At 39.4% G+C, this 15,320-nt stretch overlaps 1 protein-coding gene and 1 pseudogene across 1 annotated transcript in view; both read right to left on the bottom strand.

Moving 5' to 3' along the window:
• The window catches only part of MACROD2 (mono-ADP ribosylhydrolase 2), a 2,341,201-nt gene that overhangs the window by 1,319,105 nt on the left and 1,006,776 nt on the right, over positions 1-15,320 (bottom strand). The gene's annotated exons all lie outside the window — the stretch shown is intronic.
• On the bottom strand, positions 7,948-8,177 carry LOC118618905 (annotated as a pseudogene).

Raw genomic sequence — 15,320 nt, 5'->3', positions numbered from 1 at the left:
TGTTAGGGTTAGGTCCTGAGGGGCTACGCATCGGGGCCCCTGGAATGTGAGTCTATTGTCCCGGAGCAAACAGTTCCTGGACTAGGACAGGAGAATGGGACAGGAGTTGATCTATGAGTTTGGGGCAAACAGTTCCTGAAACAGGGTGGGAGTCTGGGTTGGGTAAGCGAGGTAATGGCTGAGCAGTTTGCCTGGCGCCAGTTCCCAGGCTATTGGATATTCCCGACTCTGTGATATAGGAATAGGGGCCAGGTCGTCTTTCTGACTACTTCCTGCTGGACAGGGGCGGCGTCGGGGGGGGGGGGGGGCGAGTCGGTGTGGTCCGAGTCTGGGGACTGGTCAAAGGCTGGTAATGTTGTAGCATCATTTGGTGGACCTCTATTGTCCGTGTGAGCTGTGCGAATCGGTCCTTGGGCTCCGGCAGAGGGAGGGCAGACTGGACTGGAATTGTGTGGGGACACTCGGGATTTGGAGGGCGCTCAGAGCTTTTGCTGAGTGCAGCCACGCAGGACTGTGGTCATCTTACTCCTTCCCAGGGCCCCGGGGAGAGGCAGCGGCTCCTTTTTGACTTTATAGTATGCTTCATCAATCATTTGTCAATTTTACCTGAATATATCCTGTACTTTTTCCTGCCTCTCTTCTTTCTGAATGAAATATTCATGCTCCTTCTGAATGGAATGCCTCTCTTCCTGATATAAGAGTCAGTTTAAGAGCCAGGGAGTTTTAAATGTCTAAGACATTTTCTTGAATTCCCTCCCTTCCAAGAAATTTATTTATCTTATTTTAACACTCATATCACTTGCCATGGCCAGTTTGGCTCAGCGGTTAGAGCATTAGCCTGAGGTCCAGTGAGACAGGTTCGGTTCCCACTAAGAGCATGTACCTCGGTGGCAGTTTGTCCCCAGCCCTGGATGGGTCGTGCGGGAGGCGGCCACTTGATGTGTCCCTTTCACGTCGATGTTTCTCTCTCTCTCTCCCTCCCCCTCCATCTGAATAAAAAATGAAAAAATGGCCTTGGGTGAGGATAAAAACAAACAAACAAACAAAAACAAAAAAACCATATCACTTTTTGGTATTTCTCCTGTGCAAATGTCACCTTGTGTTATGATTCTTAGAGTTCTCAAATTAGGTAGTAAACATTTTAACAAAAATTAATCTGCCTTAATCTTTGTGCTCACAACAGCTCAGAATTGGTACATATTAATGGCCTAACAGTGTTTACTAAAGGAATGAATAAATAAATAAATGAAACTATTAAATCTCAGCAGCCAAGTCCCATTAAACAAGAACACCCACGCACATTGGACTGATATGAGCACCTAATATATATCTATTGTGTTAAACTGATGGGATTTGGGGGTTATTTGTTGTAGCATCTAACATTATCCTAATACATATAGCAAACCTCTTACTAAACTAAGTACTCCCAGATTCAATAATTTTTACTCCTAATACATCTAAATAACATTTTTAATCATTGAATTTTATAAACAACAACCACTTTATAATACTGATTATACATAAACATATTCAAGTATGCATTTAAATTAATTTATGTTACTACCAGTCTATCCTTACTAGGAGTTGATAAGAATTCTGTGATCTGCCAGGGTTAATTCCATCGTGTTAGCCTTTTACCCCTTTCTTGATCATGTTTATCTGTTGTCTGCTTTTGTGTCTTCAAATAAATCTAGTAGGAAATGGTTAGATATCACCCTCCACTCCCCTCCCCCCGCCACAGTCCACTTCTTTTACTGAATGGATTTTGCTGACAGGAGAGCAAAAAAATGTAAACTCTAATCTTGCCTTGTGTTGTTGCTTCTGTTATTTTGTACATGGCACCCATTGAATTTACCTTTCATGTTTCTTTCTCCTCTTCAGCCTTTGTACTTCCATTTATGTACTGTGTCCTGTTTCTCTCAGGTTGAGCTCACGGCTTGTCTTGAGTCCCTCCCAGCTTCTGCTCTCGAGATTGTAGAGCAATTACTTTCCAGAAAGTCACTACTGTGACTTCATGGCTGCAAAGTCCCTAGAGTTTTTCAGTCTTTCTCAGCATGTCCTCACTACCCTGCCTGCATTGGTCTTTGGCCACTCTGACCACTTCTCCCCAGACTGTCTTACAGGACTGATTTGAATTTGAGCTCTCTGGAAAAGGCCATTTGTTCACCTTTGTGGTATGGGGAGGACAAATGCTAGCTTTCTAAAAGAATGCCATGGAAAGAATATTTTAAAAGAATATAGAACAGAGTTTCTCTGATGTCAACTATTGTGTCACTATGAAATATTTTCACTTTTACATCAGCCATGCAGGAAACAAAGTGTCTGACCTGTTATCTGCTGCCCATCTGCCAAGCTTGGCTTACAGACTTCACTTAGTATAAATGAAGGGTAAAAAATGGGGTTTCTCTCTATATAAAAAAACATAACTCCTGGTCAAAATTCCAAAAAATAAAATAAAATAAAACAAATAAGAATAGTTATGGCTGCTTTTGGAAAGCTTGATTTAAAAACTATATTCCTAAAATGATTAAGTTAGAGGTTAATGTTTTGCATTACAAAAGTACAATTCTCTTTACAAAAGGTTCTTCAATGTTTCTATTAAATTACAAGCTCTTAGCACATGTAAAATCTTATTCTTTATATTGCAGGTGGTCTTTAAAATTATCTTTTCAGGAACCTATCTACTATTGGCTGTTTAAAATGAGTTTCAGTGTATAAATTTTGCACCAATTTCATGTAAAAGTTTTGACATATATTTTAAAATTGCATTTCTCGCCCTGGCTGGTTTGGCTCAGTGGTTGGAGCTTTGGCCTGTGGATCAGAGTGTCCCGGGTTCGGTTCCCGCTAGGGGCACATACCAAAAATAACATAACATAAAATAAAATAAAATAAAATTTCTCACTTTCCATTACATTTCTGAGAGGGCCTTTTCTATTGCTGCAATAGTCAAATAAAGCAAAAGGCAACCATACTAGTAGACAAAACCCTATAATCCTAAAAACAACTTAAAATTCCAAGATATCCATTCCCATATATCAAGGCAAATGAGGCACAAGAAACTGTCCCAGACAGATAGGTTTTGGTTTTGGTTATTTATTTATTTATTTATTTATTTATTTATTTATTTATTTTTAACTCATTTTTATTGTTGAATGTATTACGGATGTTTCTCCCTTTTTTCCCCCTTGACCCCCTTCTCCCCAATCCCGCTCTCCTCCTGCCTTCTCCACACTATTCGTGGTGTCTATTGGTTATCCATATATGCATAGAAGTTCTTTGGTTTATCTCATCCCACCTTCCCTCCCCACTTCCCTTTGAGGTTCACCAGTCTAACAACCAATTGGTATTTCTTAATTCCTTCATGTTTTTCACCCATCCCCTCATCCCCCGTCCATCTGGCAAGCAACAAAAAGTTCTCTGTATCCAGGAGTCTGTTTCTGTTCTGCTTGCTCAATTTGTTTGTAGATTCAATTGTTGATAGATATGTATTTATTGCCATTTTATTGTTCATATTTTTGTTTTTCTCCTTCAAGAAGACCATTCAACATTTCATATAATACTGGTTTAGCGGTGATGAACTCCTTTAGCTTTTTCTTGTCTGGGAAACTCTTTATACGTCCATCTATTCTAAATGATAGCTTTGCAGGATAGAGTAATCTTTGTTGTAGGTCACTGATTTTCATCTCCTTGAATATCTCTTGCTACTCCTTTCTGGCCTGCCAAGTTTCTTTTGATAAATCAGGTAACAGTCTTATGGGAGCTCCTTTGTAGGAAACAAACTGCTTTTCTCTTGCTGCTTTTAAGATTCTCTCTCTGTCTTGAAACTTTTGCATTTTGATGATGATGTGTCTTGGTATGGACCTCTTTGGGGTCCCCTTGTTTGGGATTCTCTGTGTTTCCTGGACTTATATGTCTGTTTCCTTCATCAAGTTAGGGTAGTTTTCTGTCATTATTTTTTCAAATAGGTTTTCAATTTCTTGTTCTCTCTTTTCTCCTTCTGGCATCCCTATAATGTAAATATTGGCATGCTTGAAGTTGTCCCAGAGGCTGCTTACACTATCCTGATTTTTTTGGATTCTTTTTTTCTTTTTGCTGTTCTGATTGGGTACTTTTTGCTTCCTTATACTCCAAATAGATGATTTGCTTCTTGGCTTTACTTTACTATTGATTCCCTGTAAATTATTCTTTATTTCAGTTAGTGCATCCTTAATTTATGACTGGTCCTTTTTTATGTTGTTGATGTTCTCACTAAGTTCCTTAGAGGTCTCCCTAAGTTTCTTGAAGGTCTCACTAAGTTCCTTGAATGTCTCACCAAGTTCCTTGAGCAACCTTATAACCAGTGTTTTGAACTCTGCATCTGATTGATTGCTTATCTCCATTTTGTTTAATTATTTTCCTGGAGTGATGTTCTTTTCTTTCATTTGGGACATGTTTTTTTGTCTCCACATTTTGGCTGATTTCCTGTGATTGTTTCTATGTATTAGGTAGAGTTGCTATGTCTCCTAGGCTTTGTAGGGTGGCCTATTGTTGCAGGTGTCCTGTAGGATCTGGTGGCACAGCCTCCCTGATCACCCAAGCTGAGCCCTCGATGCACCCCTAGTGTGGACTGTACACCCTTTTGTTGTAATTGAGTCTCGATTGCTGTTGGCACGTCAATAAGAGGGATTTACTCAGGCTGATCAGCTGCAAAGACTGGCTGTGCCCACTGACCATTGACCTCTCACTACCTTGGAGGATCAGCTGTGCAGGGGCTCACCACACAAAGAAAGACTTAGTTCATCAGGGCTCTGGTGCCCAATGAGTCCGCTCATTGAGTGTGTCACTTGAGTCACTTCCTGGCACTGGTGGTTGGGTGATAATGTTTCAATGTGGTCTGAGGCTATCCACTGGGTGTGCTGGCTCTGGGGCAAGGCCAGCCACTACCTGTGTTCTATCTGGGGACACCTGGAATAAGCCACAAAGTGATCTGCCAATGGCTGCTTCTTGTGCTGGGCTTAGAGGTGTCTAGGAAAAGCCAAGTTGTGACCCAAGGCTTGCTGCTTCTAGTGCCAGGCCCGGGGCCACTTAAGGAGATGTATGGAGCTCGCTGAGACCGTATGCTGCTTGATTAACAGATTTTAGGAAACTCTGAAGCAGGATCTGGAGAGGTCAATCCTATGGTAAAGCCTTTGGAAACAGCTTGGGTGGGGCAGAGCCTCAGGGAATCACCAGGGTGGGGCAGACAGTGTAAGCCTGGTTGCTGGAGTCCCATATATGGTGGTATGCTGCCCCAGGGCAGGACTCATCAAAGAAACATCAGCTTCTGCCAGCACTTCTGTCCAGGAGAAAGCCACCTCTCCAGCTCCCGTCCCAAGGCCAAACAGCTCAGTTCTTCTCTCTATGTCTCTTGTACCCCTCAAGCTGCCTCCCCTCCAAGCTTAGAGGAAGCAAGTCCAAGTATGTCCAGGTGCGGGCCCTTTAAGAGGAACTGCCTGGGGCTCCAGCAGCCTCAGCTTCCCTGAGCCTCAGTTCCCATGGGTTTTTACAGCCAGAAGTTATGGGGACTTCTTTTCCTGACCCTGGAACCTTAAGCTGGGTGCCTGGTGTGGGCCGTGGACCCCTCACTCCTCAGGGAGGACCTTCATAGCCGAGGTATCCTCCTGAATTTTATCCACCACACATGGGTGGGACCAACCGGACCACGCCACCGCCCCTCCTACCAGTCTCAATGTGGCTGCTGCTTTAATTTTGTAGTTGTAGGACTTCCATTCAGCTCAATTTCAGGCAGTTTTGAATAATGGTTGTGTTGCAGTTTAGTTGTAATTTTGATGTGGTTGTGAGAGGAGGCAATACCACGTTTACCTACGCTGCCATCATGACCGGAAGTCTGGTTTTGGTTTTGATGTATTAATTTTGTTTTCTAACATAACAATATTTATCTCCTTTGGGTGGTTTTAATAATTGTTTTAAAAATATAATGACTATTTTCAATATAACACATAGTCTAATCTATACGTTCTTGGGACACAAAGTCACACTTTTAAATAATTTCCCATACTTGGAATATACAGTCTTTGAAAAAGAAATTTTTATGAAATTACAAATAATAGGTCATAACCTTGCAGAATATATTTTAAGGCTTGTTCAAAGATTTGATAACAAATGTTTGCTGTTCTTGTATTAACTTCAATTACTTAGAATACTGTCTACTTTAAAAAGAGTATTTGGTAGTTGTTTCTTTGCTTTATGTTTTTTGTTTGTTTTTAGCTCATTAAAAAAATGGTGATTGACAGGGGCAGTGGGGTGGAGGGATGTGAACTGAAGGAGGATGTAGGGGAGAGGATACATGATGATGAAGACTTGACTTGGGATGGCAAACACACAATACTGTGTACAGGTGATGTGTTGTAGAAATGTGCCCCTGAAACCTGTATAATTTTGTTAAAGCTTAAATACATTTGATTTTTTAAAAATCAAAATTTAAAAAAATAATTTACAAAATGTATTGAATTAATTGGGTGACATTGGTTAATAAAATTATGTATGTTTCAAGTGTACAATTCTATAATACATCATCTGTATATTACATTGTCTGTTCACTATTCAAAGTTAAATTTTTTTCTTCCCTGGCCAGTTTGGCTCAGCAGTAGAGCGTTGGCTTGCAGACCAATGAATGAGTCACGGGTTCAATTCCAGCCAAGGGCACATACCTAGGTTGCAGTTCATCCCCGGCCCTGGTTGGGGCTGTGCAGGAGGCAACCAGTGAATGTGTCCCTCTCACATCAATGTTTCTCTCTTACTTTCTCTCCCTCTCTCTGTCCCACTCTGTCTGAAGATAAATAAAAAATATCCTCGGGTGAGGATTAAAAAAAAAGATTAAAAGTTAAGTCTCTTTCCATCACCATTTATCCCCCTTTACCTTCTCCCCCCCCCACCACCCCTTTCTTTTTTGTAATTACCTTATCATTGTCTGTGTCTATTGGGTTTGTTTTTTGCTCAATCCCTTCACCGTTTTTACCCAGCTCCCTAGTCTCCCTCCCCTCTGACAGATGTCAATCTGTTTCAGTATCTATGAGTCTATTTCTATTTTGTTTGCTAGTTTGTTGTGTTCATTAGATTCCACATATAAGTAAAAGTATGTTATAATTCTGTTTTTGTGAAATATTTAAGGAAAAGAACAAGAATGTCATGAATTTTTCTTTTACCAGTTTATTGGAAAATGAAAACAACTACTTTACATTAAAGGACTCAGGAGCTCCTTGTACAGCTTTTAATTGCAAAGTTTAAAGCTTAAAACTTTATATAATGCTGAATAGTATCTTAAGTATTTTTTAAAGTGCAATAGTATTGTAGTCATCTAATATAAGCAAAATTTAAGACATTTTTACACCAAATAATACTATCTTCCATCAGAGTTCTTGAAAAGAAATTTGAGATAATATAATAAATGCATTTAAGATCTTAGTGTTCCTGTTTTCAAAGATTTATTTTTGCTATGTCCATATATGCAGTAAAATATTTTCTTGCAGGAGATCTAAATTATTCATTTAAATAAACAGCCTCCATTACATTTTTATGACAGTTATTTTACTAATATTTCATTGATAATACAATACTGAAAGAAACTATGATTAGTCTTAATTTTCTAGTACTTTAGAGTATATCTATAAAGAAGACCTAAAAGAAACTGAAGAAAAAAGAGAAAACTAAACCCAAAACAAAGCAAAATACAGAAAATAATAAAGCTTTAGGCAGAACTAAATGAAGTAGAAAATTAATTTTAAAAGGGAAAAATCAATTAATCCAAAAGTACATTATCTGAAACAATTTTTTTTTGACCAATACAAAAGTTTATTTAACAAAAATTCAATGTGAAAATGGACACGACTCGATTTTTATATTGTCATAAAACAGGTGCTGTGGAGAGGGTGTGGAAGCAGTTGATTTCTCTGGTGAACACAGCATTCTTTATACTCGTTCCAAGACTCCTAATATGATGATGCTATTTCCTCGTATTACCATCATTCTAATGTTGTTCTGTTGCCCACTATTTGCCATCTCCACACATTCATCTATCACAAGATTCATAAAGGAGCAAATCCCCTCAATATTCCTTGGACATGTCTGCCACTATTTAATTTCAATGATAACTTCTTGTCCATAAATCTTTTTAACTCGGGAGGGTGAGCTTTGCTCATTGTGTCTAAGTGAACCCAAAGAGAGCTCCAAACGTAATTCTGTCTGAAAAGATTTTTAATAACCTGATAAACTTTTAGCTCAACCGACCAAAAAAAAAAGACTCAAATTACTAAAATTAGCAATGAAAGGGGAGATTCCTACTGACTTTGCAAAAATAAAAGGAATACTAATGGAATATTATGAGCAATAGTATACCAAAAGTTAGATAATCTAGATGAAATTTTAAAAATAATTCTTAGAGATATACACTACAGAACTGACTCATGAAGAAAGTGATAATCTGAATAGATCTGTACCAAGTAAAGAAATTGAATTAGTAATCAAAACACTCCCCACACACAAAAAAAGCCCAGGACTAGATAGCTTCACTGTTGAATTCTACCATATATTTGAAAAGGAATTAAAGAACTACCACCTACTATTCTAAAATACACTTCTGTGCTCATTCTACAAAGCAAAAGGTGACCAAATTAAAAAAAAAAAAAAATCCTACATACTAATATCCCAGATGAATATATATACAAAAATCCTCAGCAATTTACTATCAAATCCAATTCAGCAGTTTATCATAAGAATTATAATCATGATTAAGTGAGATTTATCCCAAGAATTCAAGGTCAGCTTAACATATGAAAATCAATTAATGTTAATATACCATATAAATAAAAGATAAAAACCACATGATGCTCTCAATAGATGCAGAAAAGTATTTGACAAAATCCAGCACTCTTTAATGATAAAAATATTCAATAAGCTAGGAATAGAAAGAAATTTCATCAACCTGGAAAAGGGCATCCAGTAATTCTTTGAGTTTCCTCAGAAAAAACATTTTTTCAATTTCAGCCCTGAAATTTAGATGTGTGTATAATCCTCAGTGGGCAACCAAGCCTGTCCAGTTATATATTCCTTGGTTTTAATTATTTTTTAAACTCCATGGAGGACTCAATATTTCAAATAACTCACATTGAACAGGCAGCAATTTAAGAAGTTGTTAAAGACTGAATTGTACCTCCCCTTAAAAAGATGTTGGAATCCTAACCCTCAGAATGTGACTTAGTTTGGAGATAGTCTTTGCAGAGGTAATCAATTTAAGAGAAGTCATTAGGGTGGGCTCTAATCCAATCTGACTAGTGTCCTTATAAAAGGGAGAGCCAAACACAGATGTGCACACAGGAAGAACGTCATGTGATGATGAAGGCAATGATTGGAGTCATGTTTCTGCAAGACAAGGAATGCCAATTACTGCCAGCAACCCAAGAGAAACTAGGAGAGGCATGGAACAGATTGTTCTCGATAGCCCTCAGAAGGAACCAGCCCTGCCTAAGTCTTAATCATACTTCTTGCCTCTAGAAGTGTGAAATAACTTTTTGTTGTTTGGATACTTAGTTTGTGGTAGTTTGTTATGGCAGCTCTGGCAACCTTCTACAGAAATCCTCAGCAAATATGTATCAGTTGTGAAACAGCAAAATAAACAGAGGGAAATCATAGTGATTTAAAAATATGGGTTGAGAAATAAGGCAAATGTCTGCCTTCTGTACTTGAAAATATCAGAAATGTGCACACAAGAAAGAAGCTGGCAAGCAGGTCAGGAAAATAATAATTGTGCCTTTGTTATAATAGAAAAAAATCCTGGGATAGAATTCACATCTATACCAAGTGTTGAGGTTAGGGATATTAACCATCACATTATTTACTTCATATGTTTATGGTTATTGAAAACAAAGAGAAAAGTAAACTAGAAAAAAAGTCATGATTTAACAAAGAATCTGCATTGCCAAGTACCTCTGCTGGTTCCTGTATGTTCTTTGCTCTTTGGATATCCAGCAAAATAACTCCCTTCCTAATTGGGAGAGAGTCTCCACTGTGTGGGCTCTGGTGGGAAAGGGGCTTCTCTTCTCCTAAGAAGCCGGTGGACCAGGCAACCAGCGAACTGGCACGCTGCCTAAACCCAGCCCACACAAGGTCTCTGCTTAGAACATGGAGCGCTGGAGAACAGATGAAAGATTTGAGGACAACTGAGAAATTATCTGTGGCAGAGTGGAATCCATCACAGTCAAAAGCCAGTGCCTAGTGGAGACGGAGCCAGCAGGCTGTGACTATGGGGCCGCGCAGGCCAAGTGTCTTACTACCCTGTTAGGGAACCCAGATTCCAGCTTGGTTCTCGGGCATCGCTGCCCAGTCAGTGACTATCCTTACACATCCCTCCATTTAATTAGCCAGAGGCAATTTCTGTTGCTGGAAAAGAAGCCTGATATGAATCACTAACTAAAATTAACTTTGTAAACTCCGTGTGCTGAAAGTACATCTAACTCTACTTTCTATAAGCAGAAATCTTTTTTTTTTCCATCCTCACCTGAGGACACTTTTCCATTTTTTATTCAGATAGAGCGGGAGGGAGAGAGAGAGAGAGAGAGAAACATCGATGTGAAAGGGGCGCATCGAGTGGTTGCCACCCGCACGACCAACCAGGGCTGTGGACAAACTGCAACCGAGGTACATGCCCTTAGCGGGAACTGAACCCGGGTCTCTCAGGACTGCAGGCCGATGCTCTAACCGCTGGGCCGAATTGGCCAGGGCTGATTAATTTTTTAATTATCTCCTTAAAATTCAATTTTCTTAGACACCTTCCAAAGGAATGCAACACAACCTGACTGCGATTGAAACCTGTTTGCAGTTAGTCCTGAGAAATGCATCTACCTCACACAGACTTGCTCATATTGTCAAGCAAAGAAAAATCTCATAATCAGTTTTTGCACCCCCAGGCCTTCCCATTCTCAAGGTAATATACCACACAATTCAAGAAGAGCACATGTGAAGCGGGGCTCCGTGGTGAGTCTATTGTAACATCGCGCGGGTGGAGACCTCATCGTGACAGCGGAGGGTCATACAATCTTACAATATAAACCCAAACCAAATGCCTATCTGCTGTCATTGTTTATTTTTTATTATTTGTTTTTATCTCAAAAGGAACTAGCTACACAATTATAATTATCTGGTAATTGTAGGCAAATCAATGCGACCGATTTTTTTCAAGGTGATTAAAAGCATTGTTTATCCTAGACTGGAACACAGTAGGATTCCTATGGACTGGATTTTGCCTGCAGCCATATGCCATCTGTCATTTTCTTTAATGAAGTTTTGCATCAATGTACAGGAAGCACCAAATGCCATACAACTAGTAGAAACACTTGACGCAAGCAGAGCAATGTCCAATGCTGCTGCTGCGTGCGTGTGTGTGTGTGTGTGTGTGTGTGTGTGTGTAAACTCAGCAGCCAAATCCATTGATGGAAAATTTTCTGAGGGTCCAGTCCCACCGGCGATGAGAGTATCAGAATAAACTTCCTCAAAAGCAATATACTGAAGAGAAAAGGTCTGAGTTCATGAACTGGGGCACACAAACACACAAATGCGGAGAACACTAATCTTTCAGAACTGTAACTATGTTGCTGAACACAGCAGATTTAAAATTTTTGGAAGATCGAATTCTACACTCATTTAAAAAAGAAGGTAATGATATGAGTAACTTAATTAAAACAAATCTCTTTCTTAAAAGATTAAGAGGAAACATGTGCCTCTTCTTTTCAAATGTCATTGGTTTGACTTTACTCATTTTCGATTTGTGTGTTAAAGGGAAAGATATAAGGTAAGCAGTGATATCCAAGCTTACATTTACTTAGAATTGAACTAACATTTCAAAATATTTAAAAACTCTCTCCTTTATATTCCAGTGTTTTTACCTTAATTTTTCTGACCCTTTTTTTAAAATAAATACCATATTTCAAACAGAAAGAAATTTATCCTAAAGTAATGAAGTGATCACTACCCATATTTGACAGACAGTAACATTTGTCTATATTATTCAGTTTCTCTTTTTCAATAATTAATTAATTAATTAATCAATTAAACATTTAAGATTCTGGTAAAGCTATTACCTCCCAATCCCCTTCTCCATGTCTCCTTCTCCAGAGGTAAACACTATCTAGAAACCAGTATGCATTAATTGTGTTCGTAATCATATATTTTTGTTCAGCTCCATGGTCCCCTTGCAGTCTGTTCCTGTATTTCCTCCACCACTGCTCTATGGATGTTAGGTTTTAATGCATGGGCATGTTGTGGGGTGGAAAGAAAGCCTCTGTCTGCTCCCCATCCCTACACCAGCACTCCGCACCCTCTCTTCCAGACATGCTCACACACAACCAGAATCCTTAGCCCTCAGTCTGGAACTACACAGCAAAGCAATAATGTATGTCCTACCACTCAGCAAACCCAAGTTTTGGGATGTAGATGAAAGGAAATCCTAAAAAACAACATAAACTCCTTTTCTCTTGCCATTTCTTCCTACCTCCTCCAATCCTCTACTACCAACACTTCCCAACACAGAATCTTTTAGATTTTTCTCTTTTCTCAACTTCTAGCCTTAAAAGGTTCTCACACAGAAAAGTTTCTAATCCAGTTCCAACTCGTTCCATTTCCCTGAACTACAGCTGGCTCTTCTTCGATACCAACTAAATGTCCCTTTCAAATCGCCATGTCTACAGCCTGACTCTTCTTTCTTCCCAAACACTTTCAACTCCTCCATCCTATTTTCTATTGACAGAATCTTTATGCTTCAAGTTTCTTAAACTCGTTAATTTTCTCTAAAATCCTGCCATCCTCTAGCCTCTCTTATTCAATTGCAACCAATCAGTGACCAGGTAGTTAGCAGTCTATTTTAAAATGTTTCACATCGCCCTGGCCAGTTTGGCTCAGCGGTTAAAGCATCGGCCTGCGGACCAGAGAGTGCGGGGTTCGGTTCCGCTAAGGGCATGTACCTCGGTTGCAGTTTGTCCCCGGCCCTAGTTGGGTTGTGCGGGTGGCAGCCACTCGATGTGTCCCTTTCACGTCGATGTTTCTCTCTCTTCCTCTCTCTCCCTCCCACTCTATCTGAACAAAAAATGGAAAAATCTCCTCGGGTGAGGATAAAATAAATAAATACATAAAATGTTTCACATCTATTTATTCTCTTTGCCATAACCCACGTTCAGATGTGTGTCACCTAATGTAAACAGGGGGGCATGTCCCAACCATGCCACATTCCATGGGGAATACTTCTCAAATGGAAAGAGTGTTGTTGTTCACACACTAACAAAACAAAAATGCTCATTACATCCTTAAATACCCCTGTGAGACTCTCAGTTTCTTGCTCAAAATAATCAGGGACAAATGTTAGAGCAGAAAAGGACCTAGACAATACAAGCATTAACTATTTGGTACTTATTCTTTACCAGGTACTTTTATAGACACTACAAATATTAACACATTTAATTCTCATGACAACCTGGTAAAGTGGTGATTGATTCCCATATTATCTAGACCAGGGATGGGGAATCTTTTTTCTTCCAAGGGCCATTTGGGTATTTATAACATCATTTTTGGGCCATAAAATATATCAACTTAAAAATTAACCTCTATATTTGGTCAAACATTTAATTAACTCACCCCTAATGTGATGGCTGGAACTGCTTCTCTTGGGTGAGGTGTGTGATGGTAGCTGGTATTGATGATGTTGCTACTCACAACTGCTTTTCCAGGTTTGCATTGGTCAGTCTGGAGCCCAGTCGACTCTTTCTAATGGTAAGTTTTGAAAACAACTTCACAACCCAGGCAGTGTGGCTTAGTGGATTGAGCGTTGTCCCATGGACTGAGAGAGCCTGGTTGGATTCCCAGTCAGGGCACATGCCCGTGTTTCGGGCTCTGTCCCCAGTGGGACATGCAGAAGGCAGCCAATGTTTCTGTCTTACATCAATATTTCTATCTCTCTCTCTCACTTTCTCTCCCTTTCTTTCTCTCTAAAAAATCAATAAAAACATATTTTAAAAAAAAAAAGAACTGCACAGCAGTAAGTTGTTCCAAACACAGATGCATATTTCAATTCATTTCTCTTCAAAGTGGGAAATTTATCATTCCTTATGTAACGTTTATAGGACTCAAGCAGTAGGAGATTGTTGTACCTAGCTTTCAGCTCATCGTTGCTTAGCAGCTGAATGATTTCATGTCGTAGGTTATCAGGCACATCAGGTGGTTCCACATTGAACAGTGTAATAAAGATGTTCAATTCCATTTGTCTACTTTTTACATCCTTGAATCTTTCATTAAATGCCTCAATTAGTTTTGCATATTCACCAGCACATTCAAGTGTTATAGAAGGCTTTTGTCCTTCCAGAGTGGGGAAATGCACCATGTAATTCCTTTTGAGTTATATTTTTCACAGCCTTAATTTAGCTTCAAATGATTTCACGTTTGAAAGCAGGAAGCTGAGAAGCTGGTTTGGGCCCAGCAGCATGATGTTCAGCTCTGAGAGGTACTTGGTAATATCCACCACGAAGGCTAAATCACACAACCACTTGCTATCACTGAGTTCCCTGACAGGTTTTCCCTTCACCTCCATGAACTGCTTAACTTCATCCGAAGTTCATAAAACCTCATGAGCATGTTCCCATGACTCAGCCACTGCACTTCACAGTGATAAAAAAGATCATCGTACTCAGAGTCAAGATCATTCAGTAACTCCTTAAACTGGCTGCTGTTGAGTCCTCTGCTTTTGACAAAATGTATGCATGACATAACTGTTGACATCACATTGTTGAGGCTCAACAACTATGCACAGAGACTTTATTAGTGTCTGATGCAGTGGCTTGTACACCAGTTAAATCACTTGGATCAAGACTGAGATGATTTGGTTCTTTCCTGACAAATGCAATTAACCGTTTTTGCAAGCCAACCATGGCTGGAGCTCCATCTGTAGTAAGGCTCCTTAACTTTTCAAATGTTAGCTTAACTTTTTTCATTCATAAACAAGTCTCTCAAACACCTCTTGTAGTGACAGCAGCTCCTCTCTCATGTCAAACTCTGCAGGCATCCCAGGAAGGAAAATGGCCAGTTGGACAGTGTTTGTTATGTCCATTGTTTTGTCACAAGCCAGAGAGGAAAATTGGAAATCTCCTGCAGAATCCTTCAGTGTTTTTTCAATATCTTGTGCTAAGTCAGTAATCAGATCTGAGATGGTTCTCGGAGACAACCTAACACTCTGAAACAATTTTACTTTGTCTGGTGCTAACAACTCCGCAGCAGCCACCATGCACTCTTCCACAGACTCTTGCTCT

This window comes from Molossus molossus, unplaced genomic scaffold (genome assembly GCF_014108415.1).
Source record: "Molossus molossus isolate mMolMol1 unplaced genomic scaffold, mMolMol1.p scaffold_m16_p_6, whole genome shotgun sequence".
Classification (NCBI taxonomy): Eukaryota; Metazoa; Chordata; class Mammalia; order Chiroptera; family Molossidae; genus Molossus; species Molossus molossus.
This window is presented reverse-complemented; position numbering and strand designations above follow the sequence as displayed.